Source organism: Melozone crissalis, unplaced genomic scaffold, assembly GCF_028551555.1.
Source record: "Melozone crissalis strain CALT ecotype California unplaced genomic scaffold, PUWL_Pcris_2 ptg000083l_1, whole genome shotgun sequence".
NCBI classification, from domain to species: domain Eukaryota; kingdom Metazoa; phylum Chordata; class Aves; order Passeriformes; family Passerellidae; genus Melozone; species Melozone crissalis.
Genome location: NW_026535860.1, coordinates 3,364,366 through 3,383,187, shown reverse-complemented (window position 1 = coordinate 3,383,187; position 18,822 = coordinate 3,364,366).

The window sequence follows — 18,822 nt, the reverse complement described above, 5'->3', positions numbered from 1 at the left end:
CATCTCTGTGACTCAGAGAATAACTGTGAACAATGGGCACCCAAAGAGCTTCATATTTGTACTCAGGGCTAATCTTGCCTGATTAAGGGTGCCAGAGCATCAGGCCATTGTGCTAAAAAGCAACCCCCAAATGCCCTGGCATGCCTTGAATTCCAGCATAGCGATCTGGACTATTCCAGCAGAAAATCCCTGCAGCACAGGATGGGGCAAACAATTTCAGAATGGCAGAGGAGCAGGGACTGGAGCATCAAAGGGAAACACATGCAGCATCAAAGGGGTCAGAGAGGGGGAATGGCAGGAGGCTGGCAGGAGCACAGGGGCTCCTTTGTGCGCCGATCACAGCGCTGCTCTCTGCCCGCGCTGTCGGGGCAGATGGCTGGGCAGCACCTTCTCGTCAGGCAGGAAGCTGATAAGAAATATGACTTGTCTCTAAGCCAGCATGGCTTTTCCTCCTCTTTCTTCTTCCAGTCAGTTGAATGCGTCCAGAGCATTATCTCTGCTTGGGACTGACTTTAGCAGCAGTGGCTTAATGTAATTACTGAGCAGCAGCCAAAGGACACTGGTGCCGCATAACTCTGGAAGGGCTGAACTGCCAGGACTTCTCTGCAGTGAGTCACAGCCCTGCTGTGGGAGCAGGGGATCCTTGCAGATGTGGGTGGCCAAGGACTTGTGTAGGGCCACTTTGCAAGTCCCACCTTCCCCAGCCTCCATCAGAGCAGTACCATGCCGTGCCGTGGCTTTTCAGAACTGTTCAGCTCCCGGCCATCCTGCTGCTGTCTCTGGGACACAGGATGCCCTGTGGAGTGGAAAATGTCATGCCCTGGAGGGCGTGCAAGCAAAGGCTGCTCCCTGCTCTGTGCCGTGGTCACCCTGGAGCAGTGGGTGCGGGGCAGCTCGTGCCTCGGAGCGTGCCGTGGGAGCCATGGCTGGTGCCCAGCCCGGGGAGATGCTCTCTCCTGCCTTTGAAGAGTCAGCCCAAGGGCTCTGCCTTTGCTCAGCTTTTGGTTGCCAGCTCTGGTTTGCTTCTCCTCAGCCACGATTCAGCTTGGCATGTTTGGGAGCCCGTCTTGGAGAAGGAGTAGGGAGGTTTGGCTTGCTGGGTTATCTGTAACGCATAAAACCCAAATGCAAATGTGAAGAGGTCAGAGCGTAACTCATAAACAGCATTCACAGTGCTTGCACAGCAGTGTGTGGAGCCAAGACCCGTTCTCAGGCATTGCAGGCTCTTTCTCTCAATTATTTACTCTGCTTATCTTCCCCTCTCCTCTGCTCTGACATGCTACACCATCTCTCTCTGCTAATTTCCTCTCCATCGTGTGCAGTTGACATGCTGCTTTCCCTCGCTCTTGTTTTCTAACATTTTCTCTCTCACCTTCCCTCCCTATTTTCTTTCTCCTCCAATTCAAACCTGCTCCCTGAATAACTGCTGTCATATTTGCTCTTCTCCCATCCCTCCCCTCACCTGCTTTGCCCGTGTACTTTACTCAAGAGCTCTTTTGATCTTTGGTTTTTCTTCTGTGCTGATTTCAATGGACTGAAGTGAGGTAGAAGCTGCTGCCTTGCAGCATCCACTGCTCCCCAGAGAGCTTAATACCTTCAAGTTGTTAAGTTTGGGGATTTTGTTAGTTTTAGAACTGGAGCTCTCACAACAGACTCTGGTTAAAAAAGATAAACACATCTTCAGAATAAGCTTTACAGCACAACAGCACACTTTACATTCTGCTGTTGTGGTGTCTCACTGACGCTGGGGCAGCACAAAGGACTCTGGTGCTGCTGAGGTTACAGCAGGGGATGGTTTTACCACTCCAGCTGCTGGATGCAAATTCCTGCCTGTCCATATATTCCCTCTCATGCAGAAGTCAATGTCTGATTCCAGCACTAAACCAGTTTTTACAGAGGCTGAGTAATAAAAGGACCCACTGGCAGCTGAAACTGGGCTGCTGCATAGATTTCTTTGTAGATAAAGATGGGTCTGCAGAAAAGTGAGAGCTCTGGCAGGCCTAGTTTATAGGGACAGTTAAATGAACAGCATCTGAAAGGATACAAAAGCTGCTGCAAATCCTGAATCAGCCCCAGCAGACCTGCAGAGAGCAGCTTGGTGGGTATTGTCCCACTGGGGAGCAGAGATGAGCTGGAGCTCCCCAGGTCCTGCTTTGGTTGGTAACGACAGACCTGTAGGACACAAAGCTTCTTCTTCTCCTGGGTACCTAAAATATCTGACTTAGGGCCAATTTTGATGAAGGCACATGGTTGAGATACATATAACACTGAGCATGAAGTCATTGACTAGAAGAGGGTCCCATATGCCCTGCATGGCTTGTGGTCCTGTTCCACCTCATCAGGGGGTCGGCTTGCCCTGCTGATAACTCATTTTTATATTCTGTTTCCATCAGCCAATGATTGCTGTTGTGTCCCTGTCTTTCAGAGAGATATGTCGAATTTCTAAACCTGATTTTTCTGTGCAGGCAGAAACTGATTTTTCTGTGCAGGCAGTTCTGAGCATTCATCAGATCCTCTTTTAAACTGAAAAAAAAAAAATCACTGAATACCAAAATGCATTGATTTGACTTTGGACTGAATTTTGTACTTGAAGTAGTTTGTGCTGTTTCTCTAAATTTTGTCTGTGAGCACTCAGAGCCTTTTCTGATCTCCTCTCCAAGAGCAGATGCCCACTGGGACTGTGCCTGGCTAGCCCCTGATCCACTTAGAGCCAGAGGCTGATGAATTCCCACTAATGTGCAAACTTTTCCCTACTGGCAGTTAATCCATTATTGTTTGCTTAGAAAAGTCATTGTGGGGCTGCTCCCTGGAGAAGCTCCTGGATGACTCCTCCAAGCTGGGACTGGCTTTTTCCTTCCTTGTCCATGGGAAGTTGTTGATGGAACTCATGGAGAACTCCCAGAACTGCCCATGCTACTTGCTCCCATGCCCCCTTTGCACCCTGTTGGTGCTGACAGGCTCCTAAACATCCCTGACTCCTGGTGCTACAATTACAGCATCAATTAATTAACTTCATTTGCAAAACATGCAATTCCCTGGATCCCTAGTAAAGGCTTGCTCAGGGGAGAGCAAAGAACTGGAGTTTTTTGACATCAGCAGATATATCGAGTTTTTGACACCACCTGAATTGCCAAAATACATGTCAAGAGCAGTTTTGATAGCTATAATCAAAGTATTTGAGTTTCCAGTGATGCCTTCTGAGTGTGATAATGTCCTCCCACAAGGACACTGTGCCTGGGCAGCTGTGACATCTCTGCTCATGGGCAGGGCTGTGCTAAGCTCAGCCACAGCCATTCCCTCGGAATTTTTAATCCCTTGTAAAACTCCCTGCTGGTCAGAGCAGGAGGGAAGGGATGCTGTGGGTGTGAAGGGAGGTGTTCTCCAGGGGCTGGGGCTTTGTTCTGATGGAAGCTGCTCTCTCCCAGGTGGACAATGCCAAGGATTTCCTGTCCATGGGTGGGCTCCGGCTGATGATCGAGGGGCTGAACAGCAGCGAGGCCTTGCTGAAGGAACACGCTGCCTTTGTCCTGGGAGCTGCCCTGTCCAGGTGAGACCTGCCCTCACCTGGGCTCTGTGCCTCTCTCCACCTCCCTTGGTTTATTTCTGATAGCAGAGACCAAAAGCTGTGTTGTGACACACCACAAAGCTGTCTTGTCCCCTTCCTCGCCCTTGCAACATGTTTCCCCTTCTCCTCAGTGTGTCCTTATCTTGCTCATTGGACACATCCAGAAGTAATGTGGTGTCAAATCTATGATTGTTTCTTGGTTTCCCTGGGCTCCCTGTTTCTACAAAGTCCAAGGAAGGAATAATTCTCCTTCTGTCCCACTGACAGCTCTCTCTGGGGGAAGATGTAACAGAGGGTACAGTTACAAGCACCCCAGTGAGCACCTTTGTCCTTCCTCATCCTTGCTCCTGGACTGCCTCAGGATGGCAAGGGGCTGATTTGAGCAGCTCCCATGGTCTTTAGAGAGAGATTTGGGCCCCATGAACACGTGCCTCTGACATCAAAGGCGTGTTGATTAGATGTGGGGTCAGGAATAAGGGTCAGCAGCCAGAATCCAGAGGAGACTGACCTGCAGAATGTTTGAGGTCCAGGGGAAGGAGCCTGCTCTTCCTTATGCTGGGGCATCCTGTGTAGTGCTGGCTGCAGGAGGTATCCTGTGGGCTCCATGGGTTTTCCTGGTGCCCCTTTTCTGATTTATGGGTTTTGGGGCTTTGCAGGGGATGTGTTGCTCATTCAGTGGTGCAGAGGCTTTAGAAATGCATTGGATGGACTCAAATTCAGGATCAGAAGTGCAGAGTGAAAATTGAAGGTCAGGACTGTTTTATCTGCATATTTCTACACCTAAAAATACAGTCACCTTCTCCAGCATCATAAATTATTTATGGCCTAGTCTAACACATGGTGCATGCACAGACCTGCATTTACTTGGCAATCTCATATGCAATGCAGTTGGCCCTCAGTGTGTGTGGAGTGATGGGCCTCGTGGACAGGAGCAGGTACCCAGATTTATACCAGGGAAGGATCCAGCTTCTAGTCTGAAACAGAGCCTGATTTAGGGATGACAGGAAGATACATGAGAAACAAAACCTGCTCTTCATATTCTGGTGTATCTTTGTCTCTGAAACAATACCAGAGTGGTTTGCTCAGGTTCTTTATGTAGACTCTTTCTGCATACAGAGAAGATCATGCAGAGGATCTGGAAACATTTGCAGGTAACTTATGAAATGACAGGGACTGGTAAAGAGCTTCTTTCCAGATGTACCTGCCATGACATGGCCAGGACTCCAAAAATTCATTGTCTCATGGTACCTGACAGTGTAGCAGTGGCCACGAGAGTCACACTTTTGTGTAGTGTTTCTTACTCAAGTGCAAAAATCTTCTTTGGAGAGAGCCTCTCATCTGATAGGACAACATTAAACTGCTGCTTTGCAAACTTGTGGACCTTTTTTCTTTGAAGGACATTCTGGCAGATGGTAATTTGGAGTGGTTTGGATGATACATGGTCTGAGAGCTCTGCTCCAAAATGTGAGGGATATTATGCCTTGGTTTGAGTTTGCTTTTTCTCCCCTTGCTGTGCTTAAGCTTTCTCAGTAGACACCTACATGCCAACTTGTCTGCTGTGTGCTCGCTTGTTTAATTCGTTTGTTCATACATTTTCTCAGCTTACTCCATGCTCTAGTTAAACTGTTGGGGGCATTTCAGGTACTTTACACAGCATTTTGTGTTTTTCTGAGGGCTTGTTTTTTATTTCCTTCCCTCATGGTTGTTCCTGAGAGCCTTAGAGAGGTGGTAGGGCTTTCCAGTAAATTCCCAGAGGTGTCACAGCTCGCTGGGCTGCAGGGACGTGATCTGTTCTGTGCTTATGTGCCTGGGGCTGGTGTCAGATCCTCTGCTGGATGCTGAGCCTGGGAAGAGGCAATGGTCTGCTGCTCACCAAATGGGTCTGTGGCCACCTCCCAGGTCTCTTCAGCCAGGCTGGCTCAGGCCAGTGGTTTCAAGCCAGGCAAACATTCCCAGAGGGAAATCTGGGCATGATGAGAGAGCAGCTCCAGAGCCTGGCACAGGAGGTCAGTAACTCCTGGCACAGCTCAGTCTGGAAGAGGGAGTTTGGCCTTGTCTGTAGACAAGTGTTTAACACAGGAGGAAACCACTGGACACAGAGTGATTCCAGACATGCCTGGGACACATCCAGAACTTTTCAGCTCTCAGAAATACCCAGATCTTCTCCAGATTTGCACTGTCCTTAACTCTGCTCAGGTAGTCAAGCAGGTAAGGGATGGAACAAACAGCTGCAGCCCCCAGGTCCTGCCTGCACATGGCCCTGCCAGGACCTGGCTCAAAGCTCTGGCTGTGCTGGAAGCCCATTGGAACAAAAAGGTTTTCCAGGGGATCAGCATCTTGAGCCAACAGGCCAGGGAGCAGGCCAAGACTTGGATCAGCAAAGGCAGCAGGAGGAGAAGGCACAACAGGGCCAGGTCAGGATTTCCCCTTCCTGATATTATCGCTCCTATTTATTTGGCTTAAAGCAGACTTGAAAAGCAGCCATAGCACAGCATGACTGGGACCTCGGGGCACAGGGTCCCAGGTCCAGCTGCCAGGGTCTGACCTCCTGGCATCCATCTGCTTCTGGGAGCCTCTGCCATAGGAGAGGCAGATATCTTCACTTGACAAGGAGGAAATCAAGGTTTCATCTCATGTTTCTCTTATATGTCCTTCACTTCAGGCATTTGGGTTTTAATTGCTGAGTCTGTGACCAAATCAAACATCATTCCATCTGGTGGAGTTCTCTGAGCAGTGCCCTTATTGCAAGTCTAAAACCTCATCACACTCTTACTGTTTTTAAGCCTTTAACAAAATGTTTTTCCATTCAGCAGTTTGCAAAAGTAAACTTCATTTGAACAATCCTCAAGTGCTCTGATTGCAAATAAAAGTTAAATGCACTAACAAAAATAATTGCTAGGCATGTGGGGTTGTGCATTTAGGTATCCATAATTCACTAACAGTATATGCCAATACACAGCATTATCTGGATTTCCAGTGATTGCATTAGCATAAAAGCATGTTAGAATTTATCCTGTGGTACTAACATTTAAATATATATAAGTATGAAATATTAAGATCCAGCATTTTGGAGGCAAGTGAAACTACTGTCTGTAAAATGTTCCTGCATATTTTGAAGGTACACTCCAGTATCTTCGCATGACAATCAGCATTCGCACCATTGGGTCCAAACATTACAAAAATGTCAATGTTTTATGCAAAGAGGAGCTATATTAAGCTAAAAAAGATTGCTGATGAGAGAAGTGTCTTCTGATGTCCTCTGAGCTATTTACAGGCAGCATCTCCCTTTGTTCGTGGCACAGCCAGGCCTCTGTGCAATCTGTATCTCCATGTTTCACAAGAGTGGAAATGTTAGCCAGAAAGGATTATGTGTGCGATTAAAACCTCCATTTTTGAAAATTTTACCTACAGGAAACGTTTTTCCACACCAATAATTTGAACATTTTAGTATTTTGTAATAAAAGGATTTTTGTAATCTGTTTAGAAGGGGAATAATAATTTATGTTGAATGACTTCTTGAAGCTTTATCCCAAACGCTCCCTGTGTACTTAGGGATGAGTTGGAGGTGAGGATGGAGAGAAGTTAAGCTGTAGGACCTTCAAGGCAAAGGGAAGCAGTTTGTATTTCATGGGGACAAGGCAAAAGGCTCAGAAGGTGAGATTTTGGCCTGGCCAGAGTGGGGAACTGGGAGGGCAGCCACTTGTGCAGCTGCAGTGAGAGACTCGTGGCATTTTGGCCAGACCTTCCAAAGCCCACCCTGTGGGGTGGCCAGGGACAAGGATGTCCCACTGATGGTCCAAGCTGACATCTACCATGTGTCCTAGAAGGGCACAGGACAGTCCCAGCACAGCCTCTGCCCACAAGCCCAGCACTGCTGGGCTCTCACTGTTCCCTTTTGGCCCTGAGTGCTAAAATAATGTCACAGGGCTTGGTAAAGGCTTGGGAGTAAACTCATCACTGGTGAGAATTGAAGCGTGATCCTGTAGCCACACACAAGAGTTTTCCATGGATTGTCTTAGCTGTTTCCCAGAGATTAAACCCCTTAAGGGATGATCATGTGCATCCTGAATACCCCATTTACTATTATTTGTTTCACCAACTGTGAGGCTCGTTCAGAGCTTGCCCCACTCTGGTAAAGCCAAGAGAGGCACAAAACATGTGTTTACTTCTCAAGAGAAACCTCAGAGAAGCTCCTAGAGTGATGGGCTCTGATTCCTGCCTTTGTGCCGGGGTGTCCAACAGAGCTCAGCATCATGGGGTCCACCTGGTTTTGCTTCTGCTTTTCCATTGTTTTTTCTGAGGGAAGAGGGATGTGGCAATGCTGTCTCCTTGCTCCGTCCAGCAGTCCCCTGGCGGTGCCCATTTTCCCAGAGCACAAGACTTCCCTGCTCTGTTGGAGAAGCAGCAGCCCCTCCAGGATGCCTCTGACAAGAGGAAAGAGCTTCCACCAGATTTAAGGGGTTTGAGTTAGGTCCAGCTGTGCACTGAAACTGGTTGGTGCTTGCTTAAATAACACAGAGGCCCAAGCAATAAACCCAGGAAAAGTAAAATTAAAGACCTTGCTTCAATGCTGTCTTGTAAGGACATAAGAATTTCTGTGCAGAGAAATAAATCTGATTAGCTTAACAACCACTGTCCCTACCCATTTATTTCCAATCCATCTTCATCCCTTCCTCCTCCAGCTTTTCCTTTTACATCCTGCAGTATTTGCCCATCTCTTTATCCACTTTCCCTGATTTTTTCAGTGCCCCTGTTTGCCCACACCATGTGTTTGCCATCTCTCAGTTGCAGTATTTACAGCTCCACTCTTTGACTGCTTATAATTTCTTGCTTTGTAGATTTTCTCCTCATTTTCATTCTAACTCCTGACTTGTGTGAAGTTATCAGCCTCACTGCATTAAATTTCAAATTAATTTGATTGGGTCACCTCAATTTTTTTTCTGTAATGATAATGAACTCAACCTATTTAGCCTTTTCCCATTATGAATAACCTTAACAAAAACTGCAGTACAGTATAAATGGGTGTTTCATCATTGTGGTTAATTACACAGAAGAATAAATCCCTAAACATTTTTCAGCCTCTGAAATCTAACAAGGAAGTGTAATTAACAATTAGAGAGTAAACTGCTATCCTTGCGCTCTCAGGAAGACAAGGAGGGAAAAGTCTAGAATCCTAGGTTTGCTCCTGGGTTTTTAGGGAGAAATATTTGGGGCAATGCTGATGCCTGGGAGTGGCAGGGGGTGGGGGCAGGCCCTTGTCTTGTGCCAGGTGTGTTTTCCCAGGTGCCTGTGGCTGCTGGGGAGGGAATGGACACCTTGGCCTCAGCTGAGGGACTGGGCTTAGGCTGAGGACATTGTCCTTTCTGTAAAACAGGGGAATTCTGCAGTGAGTTCTCTGACTTGGGCTGGTGCTGTGAGAGGACACAGAGGTCAATCAGTGTCACAACATGTATTCCTCTGGCTCTTCAGCCACTATTCATTCATCCTTCTTGTTCTCTACAATTCCCTGGCAGGAGGGTGGAGCCAGGCAGGGGTCAGTCTCTTCCCTCAAGTAACAAGCAGTAGGACATGAGAAAACAGCCTCAGGTTCTGCCAGGGGAGGTTTAGATTAGGGAAATTTTTTTTCACTGAAAGGGTTGTGAAGTACTGGAGCAGCCCTGGAAGGGTTGAAAAGCTGCACAGATTTGGCACTTAGGGACACAGCTTAGCAGTGAACACGGGGGTGTGAGATTAATGGTTGGCCTTGATGATCTTGGATGTCTTTTCCAGCCTAAATGATTTTGTGATCCTGTGTTTTCTGTTTATCCTTTTTACTACAGCCTGTACACTCTGCTAATGCCTTCACAGGCTTCAGAGATTTTCCTCCCTAACCACCTACATTATTTTCCTGACCTGCTGTGACTTTCCCAGGTCTTGGCATGTTCTCTGCATCCCCTCCAAGCAATAGGTGTAGAGCACTCACCAAGAGGAGGCACCTGCATTTGCTCTTTGCTATGGAAGGGTGCAGATCCCATCTCTGCCTCTGTAGGTCCTGCTGCCTGCACCCTCCTAGCTCTTTCTGATGGTGGCTTTTGTTGGATTTCATTGCCAACTGGCAGAACTGGGCTGTCAGAGGGATGTTGGGGAGCTGCCGATTCCTCTTGTAGCCTCTCTTCTGGATTTAGCCATATTTTCTTTCCCATTCCTCTCCTTGTGCTGAGGGAGAGGGCAGCAGATCTTTCACAGGAGGCAAAATAACACAAACCAGCAACTGCAGGCTCCCATGGCATCCAAGAACAGCCCTTGGCTGTCCTGACTGAAGAGGGATCAACTTCTTTTCCAGGCTGGCATCTTCCAGCCTATCTGTTCTCTTAATACAGTGCTTTGGTAAGTTTTCTCTCATCTGTCTATTCATGTGCTTAAAGATTCCTTGAAACAGGTGATTATTCATCCATGCAGACAGCTCCTCAGGCCTTCCACCAGACTGCTGCCAACCTCAGCTGCTTTGAGGCTCTCCAGGTGTTTGCACGGGATGATGAGAGAAAACAACAACTTACTGGAAATTATCTCTTTCTGAAGAAACTCCTCATCACTGTTAACTACTTGCTCTTCGCTCAGGTGCTGACATTCTGTGTCTTCTGAGCTGGGTTTTGATGCCCCTTTGTTTTAGATAATCTTTTTTTCTGCTTGAAAGGAGATGTCCAGCAGAGGCCCTCAGAGCAGCCTGGCATGTTTTGGGAGGGGATGACTCCCTGGCAGCCGTGCAGCCCTCTGGGCCCTGATGCTCAGGGCAGCTGTCTGTGGCCACCTGATGTCCCAGGGGAGCTGGGCCCGTGGCAGCCCCTCCCTGAGGGCAGCTGTGTCCCCACATGGGCTGGAGGAATGCTCTCACAGCCGCTCCCCACTGAGGCTCAGCCCCTCAGTGCCACTGCAGGAGCCCTGAATAGATTTGAAAACTAATTTGCTGCTCAGAGTATCAATAGATGTACGTCACTTGTCCTTTCTGCTGCATTTAATGAGTTTCCAAGGTACTGCAGCCAGTTCCAGAAGGCTGCCATCAAAGGATCTTGGCTTCCATCAGAATCCTCGTGCCCCTCAGCGCTCTGCACTTCTCACATCTCACATGTCTCTTATGAATTCAATGCAGAGCACATCGTATAATTTCTTGCAAACATCCTTTCCAGACTGTCTCTCCTTTTTTCCTGAATGCCTTGAACACAGGGCATGAGAGAGAGGAAGGGCTCTTCCTGCAGTGAGGTGTTAGCTGGAGCCCAGGCAAAATGTGGGTCATGCTAAACGTCCTGTCACTGCTGCTCCCCACGGTCATGACTCCCTCAGTTATTCCCTCCTGGGGCTCACCATAACTGTTCCCTTGTGTTAATCATCCTGAAGCTGGCTTTGGGCATCCCAGCCTCAGCTGTCACCATGTGGGACAACACCTCCATGTGGGTGAGGAGGGTGCTGCCAGACTGACAGCCAGGGGACAATGGGCACAGCCCTGCAGTGGCAGTTCCAAGGGACAGATCATTAATCCGTAGCTGCATCTGCTGAGATCAATAATTAGGGCTGTTGTTTTGTAAAACCCCCCAGATCCACATGGGAATTGCCTTATTGAAGTGGACATGCAGGCCTGGCTGGCTGGAAAGGCCCCGTGGGGGGATTGCAGAGGAAGGAACACAAAACCCAGGTGCCAACAGTGTGCTGACATGTAAAGAAGGTTTCCTGAAGCCTTTAGCAGCTTAAACCTGCCATACGATGAACCACAAGGGTTCTTGGGTTTTATCTATTTCTGTCACTGCAACAGGGAGGATTGGAGAGGGTTCCTGGGTGCTGGGCCATGCCTGGATGCTGCTGCCAGCATCCCTCTGCTCAGGGCTGCACATGGGAGCCTGTGTGAGCTCCTCTGCATGTTCCTCCTTTCCTTCTGGAAGCAGGTTGTGTTATATTTCCATACATACTTTGTCATAAAAGCCCCTAAATATGATTTTTGTTTGTTTGCATATCTTGCAATGAGCAGGAACTCACCTTAGTTGTTTTCCAAATTAATACCCTGCTGGTTTTACTTAACAAGGTGTTTTTTCCAAGCTGAGAACAGTAACGACTCTGAGATTTCTTTTTAAAAAATGCATTTTCTTCTCAGGTACTTCATATTGAAATCTGTCTTAATTTCAGTTCAGCTAGTGTGTGAAAACACACGGTGTGGCATTATTAGTCCCTGAAGGAATAAAGACAGATGGAGCCCAAAATGGAATTGGCTTTATGATTAATTGAAACCTTCAAGAGTGCAGTGGAATCAGGACTTGGTCCTGGCCTGGCAGCACCTGGGGATCAATTCAGCAGGCATGAAGAGCTCAGGGGAAGACACACAGCTGTCACCTGGCAGAGCCAGCCCCGAGCTGTCCCCTCCTGGTGGGACCTGTGGCTGGAGGAGGGCAGGGTGGCCCAGGTGTGGGCTGGGGGCAGGGAGGGATGGTGGTGTGTCGGGGTCCTTGTGCGGATGATGCGCTTGGGTAATGAGCTGCTGTTCCTGCCTCGAGCCTCCCGTGGCTGGGCACGATGGCTCCCGTGTCCAGGGAGCTCAGCAGGGAGCAGGGGAGTGTTGTGAGGCACACTCCAAAAAACTCAGCAATGTGGAGCAATGGGGATTTGAGCTCTGCTCTGGGTTCCTGCTCCATGTGTGACCTGCACAGTTTCCTCAGGTTTCCCATCCTTGCCTGTGAGAGGGAAAGGAATAATGAAGAAACACCACGTGGTGTTATGTGTGGTGGCTTTAGCATTAGTGGATATTTCTGAGGTTTGTAGCCACTGACATTTACAGCATTTTCTGCTGGATAGGAGGAGAAAAAGGTGCTGCAGAAAGGAGAGTTCTCCATCATGTTTTGGGAGCCAGGCCTCCCTGGCTTTACTGCTCATGGTGGTGCTTTCATGGTCAGCAGGCCCTGAGCAGCTCTTGAGCTGGGGAGATGCAGCAAGTGAAGGCAAAGTTGCTTTGCAAGGACAAATTCTGGAGCTATGTCTGCACTTCTTTTTGGAAATGGCATGAAGGGGATGGTCAAGGGCAGTGGTGGCAGCCCCAGGGGGTCCCCAGTTTCCCACCTGGTGCTCACTGCTGGTCTGGCCTCTGTGCACAGGCTGTGCTGCCATGGCCCACGTGCCAAAGAGAGGCCTGTGGGTGCCTCCCCCTGAGGCAGCCGAATGGGGCTGAGTGTTGGCAATAATTTAAGGAAGGATTTGGTGTGGGAAGTTGAAATTGGCTGTGGAGATGATGGTTTAAAGTGTGGACGTGGCTGGGGGCCCACAGCTATGTGTGCTCAGCAGGTGTGTGTGCACTGAACTGGTCTTGCTGGGCAAACTGGATAACAAATAGCATCCATGGGGCCATCAGCTGGGAACAAGGTACAGAGGGCATCTCCCAAATGCAGCCAGGACAGTGTTTTAACAGGCACCAGCACCCCTTCCTGTGATGCAGTATCAGCCCTCCCAGTTAAGAAGGTGATTGAGACCTTGTTAATTGTCCTGATGAGTGGAAATGAGCTGGAAATGAGCTGATCCTGCAGATCTGTGGGGAGCTGAGCCAACTCCTGGGACATCATACCCAGCACCTCACCAAACATGCAGTGTTTGATCACTCCAACAAGTGCAGTTTGATTTTTGTTACCTCTGAGCCCCCTAGGGTGGCAGCAGGTTTGCTGAGGTAGGTTTTGTACAGGGAGGAAGGCTCTGTAGCTGAGCTCTCTCTGCAGGAGCTGGCCAGAAGTTGTGGAGAGACACTATGAGGCTGCTGTGGATTTTCTTTTCTTTCCCTGGGGACTCTGAGGATTGCAGATCGGTGGATTGTGGATTAGCGGATCAGGAATTAGAAATGCCTTTTTCATTCTTATGTTACACACTAATGAACTGACAAATTTAATTTCTTTAAATCCAGCTATTTCAGCTGGAATTGGCAAAGTCGTCTTCTGTCTCTTCTGGTACCCTGAGAATGGCTGAATCCTGATCTCCCTGGGGTCACATCATCCACATTCACTTCTTTGTCTTTAGCCTGTAGCTGTTCCAGAAGTGCAGAGCGCTCTCCAGGAAGGGCTCATCCCTCGTGTGTGGTTGCAGTGTCGAGGTGCTGCCAGGGGCTGCGGCTCTCCGCAGCCACGTCTGCCTGTGCCAGTGCAAGGAGGGGAGCTCAGCGCCAGGGAGGGAGAGGGGCTGGCACCAGTCTGGGGGCTCCATCTTGGCTGTCTGAGCCCACTGGTAGCAGCTCAGGTGTCTCTACCAGGCAGACACCCTGTCCAACCCCGTGGCTCTGCTGAGTGCCTCCATGGCACAGCACAGAGTGTTTGTCCAGCTCCAGGTGTGAGGTGTGCTTGGCTTACATCTGAAGTCAGACTATCCTGAGCTGAAGGGACCCACCAGGATCACCCCATCCAGCCCCTGTCCCTGCCCAGACCCCCCAGCAGTGCCCCCTGTGCATCCCTGGTGCCCAAAGGCTCCTGGAGCTCTGGCAGCCTCGGGGCCGTGCCCATTCCCTGGGCAGTGCCAGCACCCTCTGGGGCAGAACCTTTCCCTGGTGTCCATCCAAAAGCTCCCCTGCAGCCGTTCCCTCCTTCCCTGAGCTCTGCCTTGGGCTCCTCTCTGCAGCTGAATCAGCCCAGTGCCCTCAGCCCTCCTCGGGTGGCCACTGCAGAGCCTTCCCCAGCCCGGCCTCTCCTTTGGGCATCTGGAACAGCTTTGGGGCTCTGATGTTGTGGCACCCAAAACTGTCTCAGAACTCAAGGTGAGGCCACTCCAGTGCAGAATAGAGCAGGACAATCCCTTCCCTTGCCTGTGTGGCAATGCTGGGCCTGATGCCTCCAAAAAAGATGAAAGAAAAATCTAATAGATTTTGTTTGCCCTTGGGCTCGTTCCTGTGAAGGAAGCTGAGATCTTCCCCTGCTCTTTTGCATCCGTCTGTGGGGAGAGTCCTGTTCCTTGGGCAGCCCCTCCACTGTCACAGGCTGGGATTTGGGTGCTACTGGTGGCTGTGCAGGCTGCAGTGGGCTCCATGAGCCTCTCCAGGGCTGAGGCAGCACCTCCCTACCCAAGCCCTGTGCCAGGGACATCAGAGAGCACAAAAAGGCATTTCTGTCGCTCAAAGCCTAACGGCCTGCGCTGTGGGACCCCGTCAGCAGCGGAAGAGCAGATCCATCATTACCCAGAGCTTTCAATGAGCACTAAACAAAACGGCCCTGGCTCTCCAGAGCAGGCTTTATTCCTGCATTCTGTGATGCTGAAAGTGGGTCTGCAAGCGGCCGCCTCACCACGAGCCCCAGCAGAGCTGTGGGCCGGCGGCAGAGCCGCTCCCGCTGCGGGCAGGATCACAGCCCGGCCATCCCTCACTGCCCCACTGACGGACAGCTCTGGGGCTGTGCCGATAATATCTTGATTAACAATTAGCATGATGGAACTGGGAAATACATCTTGTTCCTCGGCTCAAGCCGACAGGTGAGGATGGATATATGTTGCCTGGTTGATTGCTGTGCCTTGTTAGAGCCTATTTAGGGTTGATTGAAAAGCAGAGGCTTTGTGTGAGGAGAGACCTTTAATCTTCTGGCAGAGCCAAGTGTGTTTCCCATCAGGAAGCGTTCCTTCTCTGCTGCTTATCTCTAACCCCTGCTTTAAACCTGAGCCTGGCAGAGACCAAAAGAAAGGCAGGATCAAAACAAAAATAATTGGGATTGCTGGCTTCCGTGGGCAGTCTGAACCTGTTATTCCTACTTATCAGCTAGTTATTCCTATATAACTCTTGCAAGAGACAATTCAGCAGTTGCAGCATCTCCTTGATGAAAAGCACTCCAGTAAAATAACCATGGCAACAGCTGCTGAGGGCTGGCATGGTGAGGGACGGAGATGTGCTCTCCAAAGGACTCTGGGCCCAACTGCCCTAACAAATAGCCCTGCTGAGCACCAGGAGGTGATGTATGGACAGCTCTGTTGTCCTGGTGGGGTCCCAGATGTGCTGGGCATGCAGGCTGCCCCAGTGCACCCAGTTACAAGTCACATTTGTTAACCACGGGTGTCTTCCCCTCCACATGGAAGGGGAGCTTGTAACCTGAAAGCTGAGGGGGAATCATGAGGACGCTCAATCAGAAAGGAAGGGCCAAGGAGGGGAGCTCAGGGAGGGACACCACCTGTGATCCCAAAGCCAAAGAGGATTTCCCAGGGTTTGGATGCTCTGGGAAAGGCTATGTCTCTCTGCTGTTGGTGCCAGAGACTGGTATCGATAATAAACACTTGGCATGTCTAATTTCAGAGCAACTTCTTTTTAAACACATGCTGAGACTGTGTTTGATGCTCTACAGGAGAGGTGACAGAGGCCATGTGGTGTTGCACGTGGGGAAGTTTGGGCATTTGCCTTGAAGAGTTGGCCTTTGGTGCATGGAGGAGCCAGCAGAGCCTGGACTGAGCCTGGAGAGTTTGTGCCAAGAGTCCTTCACCCCTGGCTCATCTCCCCACCATCCCACCCAGGGGTCCTCTAGGGATCACTGTTAGGACCACCCATGTCCTACTGCTCCCCAAATGCTCTGGTCATAATCTTGGCTGGGGAGCAGCTTATCTTATGGGATGAAGGCCTCTCAAGTAGCTTTGTGGGCATGGTGGTGTTTTTGTTAGGCACTATCCTCTCATTGTTGTCTTCCTTAACTGGGCATTTATAAGCCTGAGAAGTAAAAGAAGGAACATTCACCAGAAGAACAGAGAAGCCTGCTGAAAAGCAGCATTTGTACAGATTTCTAGAAAAGGGCAGTAAATACTCCACCTCTGCTTCATAATAATAATAGACAGACTAAGTATCTCTAAAAATATAAAATAACATGGGCCTATTTGGAATAGTCAACATCCTTATCAGCCTGCTGCCATCTCTGCAAACAAGTTTTGCTAGAGATTCTGGGCATGATTTTCAATGGCTCAGAGCAGCTGTAGCTTCTTTGACTTCAGTGAAAAGTCTGAGTGCTTGGCACGGTGGCAAACCAAGCCTCTTCCTTTCTGCTTCAAATTGGGGCTTGATTCTAAGTGAGATGAATTTTCTCCTCCTGATAATTCTGTGCATCTGAAGTGATTACAGCTCCATGTGAGTGCTCTTTTAGGAGATTTCAATGCAGCATTTTCTTCCGTCTTAAAAAGGTTCCTTCAAGCCTTATGATGCTGGAGAAGGGGGGGAAAAAATATATCCTGGTGGAAGCCGTTACATCTTCCTATGCAGATGAGAGATTAAAATTTGTATTTTTATAAAACACTCACAGGGGCTAAATTGGAAAAGTTCTGTTGAGGCGAGCGGGTTTTAGCTGGCGGGAACGTGCTGCTAAATTCTTATCTGCCGATGGGGAGGCAGAGCAGGGAGTGGTATTTGGAGTTCTTAGAGAGTGAGCTTTAATGTTTGCTTAACTCCACTAAAAATAGACGCCACCCTCTTTTCCTAATAGGCGGCATTTGTCACACTTGATTCATTTCCTCTCCCAAACTGAGCTCCTTCATGAATATTCATCTCTACTCCCCAGGAATCTGCCTGTCCTCACAAGTTGTACTCACGGCTACCGTGCCGTAACAATGTGAGTCAGGCTTCCAGGGCTCCCGAGTACCTGGCCCGATGCAGCAAAACGGGCTGGTATCAACAGCTCCCATTGATTCCTGCTCCTCTCGGAGCCGTGATTGCTCGTTATCCCTCTCGATGAGACCCTTAACGAGGCTCCCGTTCCTGTTGTCATAGCAGCACCCCATCGCCTGGTGTAGCAAAGTCTCCGTGGCTGCTAATTGTGTGATGGGAGGATCAGTTTGGCAGTTTTTCTAGTGGGGATTAGGCCAAAAGGTCCCTTCTGAACTGTGATGAATGTGGCTTCCTTCAGAAGAAACTGCAGCTTGGTAGTTAGAGGGGATTTCTGACGAGGGAAGCTTTCCACAGCAGAGAGGGAGGGCAGTCCTCACAGAGCTCTTCCATTTGTGCTCTGCCACTGCTTAAAGCAGGAGGAAGCCAACCAGAAATGCCAAAGGAGGATGTAAAACGGCTGATTCCCTAGTAAGGAAGTCTGTCAGTGCCTCAGACCTTCTAATCTTGTCCAGAGCATGTGGAAGGTGCCTGCTACTGTCATTTGCTGCTGGAGTGGGAAAAATCTACTCATGCTGGGAGCAGGGATCAGCTCTGGTGCCATTGCTCGGCACCACCAAGGAGATTTTCAGCCACGTGCTAGAAGAGTTGCTCTGAAGAGTTGCTAGAAGAGAAGGAGTTGCTCTGGCGTTGTGGGTGAGAAATGTGCATAGTAAAAAGAATGATCTCATCACACCTTTGCCCCTGCAAGTCCAGCAGCGCTGCATGGCAGCCACGGTTGGTTAAAGAGGGCACAAGAGACAGAGGGATGTTTGCTGCTTGACCCTGAGGAGTGATTTATGAGCCAGGATGCTCTTGTTAAGTGGCAGGGTCTGTGCAAGGCTCAGCATCCCTGTCCTGGTGTGGAACAGCAGCACGGGGTTTGCTGTGGCTGTGCCATCCCCAGGGATGGTGGCTCATCTGCGGGCTCGCTGCTGGCTCAGCAGGAGGCAGGAAGGGCTGCAAAGGATTCACTGCTCCCACGTGCCAGGGGAAGGGGATCAGCTGTGCCTGCTCCCAGGGCCCTGCTCTTGGAATGCAGAGGGCAGATTTGTCCCCTGTGCCTCTCACTGGGTTTATTCCACAGTGCTGAAATGTAGCCAGGGTAATCCGTGACCTAAACGTGGACATGAATAGTGTTTTTAGAGAATGAAAAGAGAAAAAAATAAATCCTCACCCACCTCAATCTCTCTCCCCAAATTAAAAACTCCCCTGGCCAAGCCTTGCAAATGAGTTTTTGTTGTTTGTGCAGTGAGGAGCCAGATTTTTAAAGGCGGGCTTTCAATTTTATAGCCGTTTATCACAGGCATGAATAATTGCTGGCACGGTGCCACCACTGCTGTTGTTTGCTCTTAAGGTTGGGCCAATTACATATGTAAGCCCTTGATTTACAAGCAAAAGCAGAACTAAAGTAGCTTTGTGGCCTACATTTCAAGAATGAGTGATGTGTCCATGGTCAGCTGTGGGTTCCCAAATTTGTGCTGTGAACCACAGAGGTCCATGGCCATAAATGTGTGGCCCAGATTGTCCAAGGCATCCTGTGGCATGGGCTGTCACAGCACAGCGTGAAGGACATAAACAGGGAGCAGCGAGTGAGGCCCGGGCACCTGCCCAGATTCATCCCATGGCAGGAATGCTGAAAGATTGTGCTGCATTTGGGGAATTCACAGTG